The 6,000-nt window shown below is 44.0% G+C and overlaps 1 protein-coding gene across 5 annotated transcripts in view; it reads right to left on the reverse strand.

The window, feature by feature from the left end:
- The window catches only part of LOC131892947 (uncharacterized), a 66,234-nt gene that overhangs the window by 9,580 nt on the left and 50,654 nt on the right, over positions 1–6,000 (reverse strand). The gene's annotated exons all lie outside the window — the stretch shown is intronic.

Consider the following 6,000-nt stretch of genomic DNA (forward strand, 5'->3'; position numbering starts at 1 on the left):
GGAGATGAACAAGAAAAGCCAAGAGATGAGAGAATTGTAAGTTATGTGAGGATGATTGATAGCAGGCGAAGAGTGAGCAAGTAATGATAATAGGTAGTGGCAATGGTGGCAGTGGTGGTGGTGGTGGTGACAAGCAAATACACACGCATCATGGCTACCATTTCCTAAGTGCTGGTGTCAGATTGAAAGGGAAAAGACGCTATTAATATTTGACAACATTGAGACGAGTCAGTGGAACGGATATACTTCCGATACTCAACTCAGTGTATGAGTGGTATTGTACTTCGCACTCACTGTACGTCGTCGCACAGTAAGTACAGCCCAAAGGGCCAAAGAGCAAAGGAACACAACCTCACGTTATCAGACCAACTTGTCCCGAGGGAAGCGCCGCCAACACTTAATGGATCAAAATGGACTCGAGGCCATTCAATGGGAGAAGCAAGCGAAAAGAGTTGCTCGCCGAGTTGGTCGTGCTTTCGTCTTGCTTTGATTACTCCTCATGGAATAGGTTTAAAAAGAGTCAGTGTGCATGGCAAAGAGCAACTTGGATACGTTCGAGCTGCCAAAGGAATAATATCTCGTCTGCTTCTCCAGAATTACACCATTTCCTCCACCCACCAACCAAGGAAGGAGCCTCCTCCTCCTCTCCGTCCGCTCATACACTCGAATTAGCTCGCAAGCTCCCGAAGAAGCAATGGAAAGAAGCAAGCAGGCCAAGAAGCAACGAACGAACGAAGGAAGGGCCTTAATTCAAAAGAGGTCGCTCATTTGGGAGGGTGATTGCCTCCTTATTCTCATTCTCATCACAAGCCTGAGCTAAAGCCAGCCAACATGCCAGCCAACCGAAACTTCCAACCACCTAACCGCAGACAAGTCAGGTTTTGGAGAATGTACTCGAAAAGACGCCTTGTGGATATTAAAATGATATTTGTACGAAGGCGGCCAAAACTGGACAAATTCGAGCTGCATATCAATGAAGTGACGGCCGACCAAGTGTTGACCAGGAACTATCGACAAGCGGAGTGTGTGAGTGACCTTAGACCTTAACCGCGACCTCAATGATCTCTCCTACTTTCTCTTTTGTCAAGGCCAGACCCTTCCATGATCAAGTCCCATTGCCTTGAGAAGACCCAAGTGTGAACATCAAGTCGGTGCCTTGTCAAACTTGTACGCCTCGCTCACTCCCATGGGTTCTCGATAAGGAAAACTTGACAAGGGGAAATAGAGGCTGAATCTGACACTTGACCTTACGTCAATGCCAATTGCTCTTATCCAATTTTGTACCATTCACGACCTGTGACAGCATGTGGCCTCATTTCATTTTTTTCCACCCCTACCTTTGATAGATGATTACATATCCGCATCAGAACCATGACTTGAGTCTTCCCCACCCAAGTTTGTTTGGCTGGCACAATACTCGGAATTGTCATCAACAAATATCAAGTACTAGCTTAGTAGCTTAGTGTGAACGACAAAAAGCCACCTGCAAACACTTCCCAAGAAGGAAAACTCGCTACCGTGGGATTGGGATTGGACATCCTCCTCTTTGGCAAGCACCACAGTCGATCCTCTTTCTGGCCTTCTCATTTCCTCATGTCCTCCGATTTCTCTCTCTTTCTCTCTCTCTCCTGCCCCCACAAGGGGCCACACCGGCCTTCTGTCTGACCTTGGCTCTTCCATCTCGAAAGGGGCGGATTGACAATGAAGGAAGGGCATTTGAATTGTAGCACCTCGTCCAAGGTCATGCCAGATTCGAGGAGATCGAGGTAGGAGCTCTATGTGGCACCACAATCATCAATCTTCTTGTGTGGAAATGTTTCGAGAACTCTTTGGGGACATTGGTAGTAGAGTTCTACATTGGAAGATGAGAGAGGCGAGAAAACTTGATATTCTAATAAGTTCGGCTTGAAGGTGTTAGTATACGTATTATGGCGTTGTACGTAAATGCGTTCGGTGATCGGGGAGAAGAAGTTTTACCAATCTGTAATTGATTGGAAAGAAACGGAGCTCACATCACGTCAATAGGGAAAAAGATACATTTGTAGTCTTTCTCCGTAGAAGTCCTCTCTGAACTGAATGCGCTTGATCAGATAGACACCCATTCATTTCGATTGACAATTTGGACCGTGGCACTTCGACAGGTAGACAGACTCCTTAACCTTGGACCCAATTCAATAATGAAAAAAGGCAAATCCCATTAATTTCTCCACCCAGTAAGTGTTAGTGGGTGGCCAATTCGATCTGGTTCGACTCGGGTTAGACACTCCACCACCACGCATAATCAATCTAAAGTGCCGCACGCTCACTTCTGGTTCTTACTTGCATTCATAAGGATCTTCTCACGAGTCATGGGCAATGCTTCGCCAGAACCAAGAGCACCAAAGTTTGACGAAGAGAAAGTTTCTTATCTTCTGATCAATTATGCTCTTGAAAACTTTTGTCTCTCCTGCTTTATTCGGAATCATCTGAGGCTCCGCTCTTTCACGCACTTGTTTGAATTTGGACCAAGATCGGTGGGATGGTGGATGGGGAACGTGGGATGTGGGATGAAGGACCACGCCACGAAAAAGATCTCGATTCGGTGATCGAAGTGGTTAGACGGTAGGGAAAACCAATAAGTTGATCTCAGATCAAAGTCTTCGATCGTTCTACTATGGTACGTATACGCTTTCTCCTTAAGGGTACAAATACTTGGTCGTTCCTTGATAGCGAACCAAGTCCAAATGACCTTCACAATGAGGCTGAAGGCTTCCTTAACCTAACGCCTCCAAACCTGATCCCCACAGTCCCACATCCACGTTGATGAAACCCATTGATGAGCCAGATAACTTTGTTTCTATCGAGCTCTTTCAACACTTGTACAGTGTTCACAGTATGTGATGTTGATCGTGCCAATTGGTTTGCTCCACCATGATCACCAATGTCCTGACAGAATTACAACTCTCCTCACAAAACTTTTATGTGAATGGTACTGGCCCTACACATGGATAGTTATTGCGGTTCAAAGTGCTTCTTGGAGCAAATTTGATCGTTTGAAGCATTCCTTTTTCCTTCGATATTTGACGGATATTTACCAGCCTTCTTTGTCTCACATGGAAAACCAAAAGTTTTTCACAAGCAATTTCAAGGCGCCCACTTTTCGCGGACTGGATCCCAAAAGCAAAAAATCCCGTTCAGCACCCTGGCAATTCTTGAAAAAAAAATATCCAAGATTGGCGCTTGCTCATTTTTGTGTGTTTGGTCTGTATAAAAGCAATATGTGAAGATCCATCGCTCTGACTCTTCAATCTTCAATATATTTTCAAAACCAATATTGCCCAAAGGAAATCGCGAACCACTTGAGAGCTCCCTCCAATAATAGTTCGTGATATTGAGCGTCAGAAACTTCTAAATTTGGGCAACCAAAGGGAATAACTAGTGAATGTCCACAACCATCTCGTCAATCGTCTTGGCGAAAGAAAGAAGCGGTACAAGATCCATAAGTTAAAAAAAAAAGATTGGCCCGAGAAACCCTGATTAATGTCTTCCAGCTGAACAGGAATCTGGCCGCCAGATGGTCCCCATACAACTTCAATGAAAATCCCCAAGTGATCCCAAATATAGTCTTCACTCGGAAACTAAAAACCAGACCAAAGAATGTACCAAGGGTTAAGAGACCATCCCATAAATCGAAGGAAGTCAGCCGTATCAGACTCAATCAAAGGCCACCAAGACCATCCTCGTGAACTGTTGGATTAGACAAGGCCAGACTCGATTTTGATGGATGGATCGAGGAAAGAAAGCTTCCATTACATTGGATAAACCATATCTATCATGGTGGTGAGCTACTACAAAAAGCATTAGCTGGCAATCCCAGAAAGTCAGTCCTTGGCAAGGAACTCTGGAAAAACATACTGACATTTGGTATGCTTTTGTTCCAAATCATCCTCCATACAGTTTCAATCTTACCTGTAAAGCAGAAGCGGCACAGCAATATCAGTATTAGAAGGAACACGATTCATCTTTAACGACCAAGTTCAAGAAACGTGCGTGCATGCTTTGCTAGATCCGAGAATTGGACACAATTCCAAGATTTATACCCTCCCATTTCAATATGAAAGAGAGAGAGAGAGAGAGGATCACCTCTAAACGGGCTCAAAAATATATAGCTTCCGATCTGGCCAATTCGAATCAAGTAATTGAGGGCTAATCCTTGTTCGAGGTTCGTTCTAGACGGAATCCGCGGGCCTGGTCGAATTTTGGGGAAACTCGCCTTTTTCATCGATTTAATTTATTTTTCAAGTCTTCCCCGCCAAAAATGTTCCTCGCTTCTTGATTTATCTCCTGTTTCTTGGGCACAAGAATTCTATGTCGAATTTTCTAATTTCCTACGCCCGTCGGCCTTTTCTGGTTTCAATATTATAACGGAGAAGGAGACGAACTCTTAGGTAAACTTCGTGATGGAAAATACCGTCATAAATTATTAAAGCAATCGGCCAGCCAATAGTTCCATTTGCATGCCATGGACAGTGAAGGCCAGAGGGCAATAATATTTACCCCCTGGATCCTGGTCTTAAGATCTGTACGACCTGGTAATAAAGCACACTTGATTCCAGACTATCATCTTCATTTGTTCTGAGTTCTGACTCCTTCAATAAGCGGATTGTTTCTGTAGCTTCCAAGTCAAAAGATCTTACCGTCTTAAACTCCAAATTGTACTCTTGACATAAGTGGAGGTAAAACACCCACGTTTACTTAACCGTCTTGACGGGAAAAGGGTATTTTTCAATATGTATCAAGTGCTTTAATATTCCCTCTTTGCTCGATGGCCATACCCCTGCCAAGGAACAGGGTCGGAAATGGGGGATCGGGGATCAGAGGGGGTGAAGATTCTAAGTACGTAGAGCTCGCTTGACAAACAGCATATTCAGTAGATTTATTCTTCTCCAGGAATTGCTCACAAACTTGGTCGAAAGGGGGAGTTACGTATACTTTGTATGGAGGGTGAACGAGTGGTTTCACTCCATGACTAGGAAAAGATCCACGCTTACTTTCCAGAGGGTAAGAAGATGGAGGCAGGAGAATGCAAACCGCTTGTTTTTGCTCGAAGAAAAGGAATCACAGAGAGAAAGAGAGAAACGAAGCGAGGCTCTTATCGCATGGTGAATCAATTTGGTGGAATTCAATCTAGTCACCCGGATTGAAATGCAGACTTGAGCATAGCACGGCTTTCATCGGCACTCATCCTGCTTGGGTGAATTTCCATATTTCGCCGAGAAAGCCGACCAGATCCACATTGACTTGGCTGATTTCAAATTGAGCCTTTAAGTTGCCGTCAAGGATGGCGGGTGATCCCCAATCCTCTTTGAGCAACTTCACCTTTTTTTCATGATGTAGTGATGGAACCAAATAGAAAGAGGTGTGTGTGTGTGTGTAAGTTTGGGTCGTCGTGCATTTGGGATTTCATGGGAATTGAGAGTAAATCTATCGATCCCTAGGCAATTGCTCCCTACAGGGCAGAATCGCCAGGCCCCACCATAAATGTTTGGAAGAAGTTTCATGCTGACAGAGATTTGGGAATTCATCCACATAAATGGATATAAATGGATCAGACCATCATGGATGGACCAGACAACAATCGTGCTTCTTAATCTAAGAGACGCTCCGCTATCAGGTACAAATCAGTTTCCCCATGGGACTAAGTTTTGAGAACAAGATCTTGGCCAATCATGCACCGTATGTTTCTTACATTCAAAAGCAACAGCCTCTTCGGAAAATTAGCTTTAATTGGTTTTTGTTTGGACAATGCTCCAGATTTTCGGTCATTTTATCATTACTTCAATAGCTTAAGCCAACTTTTTTTTCCTCTGGGAATTTTGTCGCATCCAGTTTTACAAGCAACTTAAAGAACAAGGAAATGGCAACTCATGTTGGTTTGTTCCAGTGGCCATATTTCAGCTTGTCCATGTGAACTATTTAGAGAGTGTACTGTGTACTTGTGATGGTCGACTCTAGGCACTC

This window comes from Tigriopus californicus, chromosome 2, assembly GCF_007210705.1.
Source record: "Tigriopus californicus strain San Diego chromosome 2, Tcal_SD_v2.1, whole genome shotgun sequence".
In the NCBI taxonomy this organism is placed as follows: Eukaryota; Metazoa; Arthropoda; class Copepoda; order Harpacticoida; family Harpacticidae; genus Tigriopus; species Tigriopus californicus.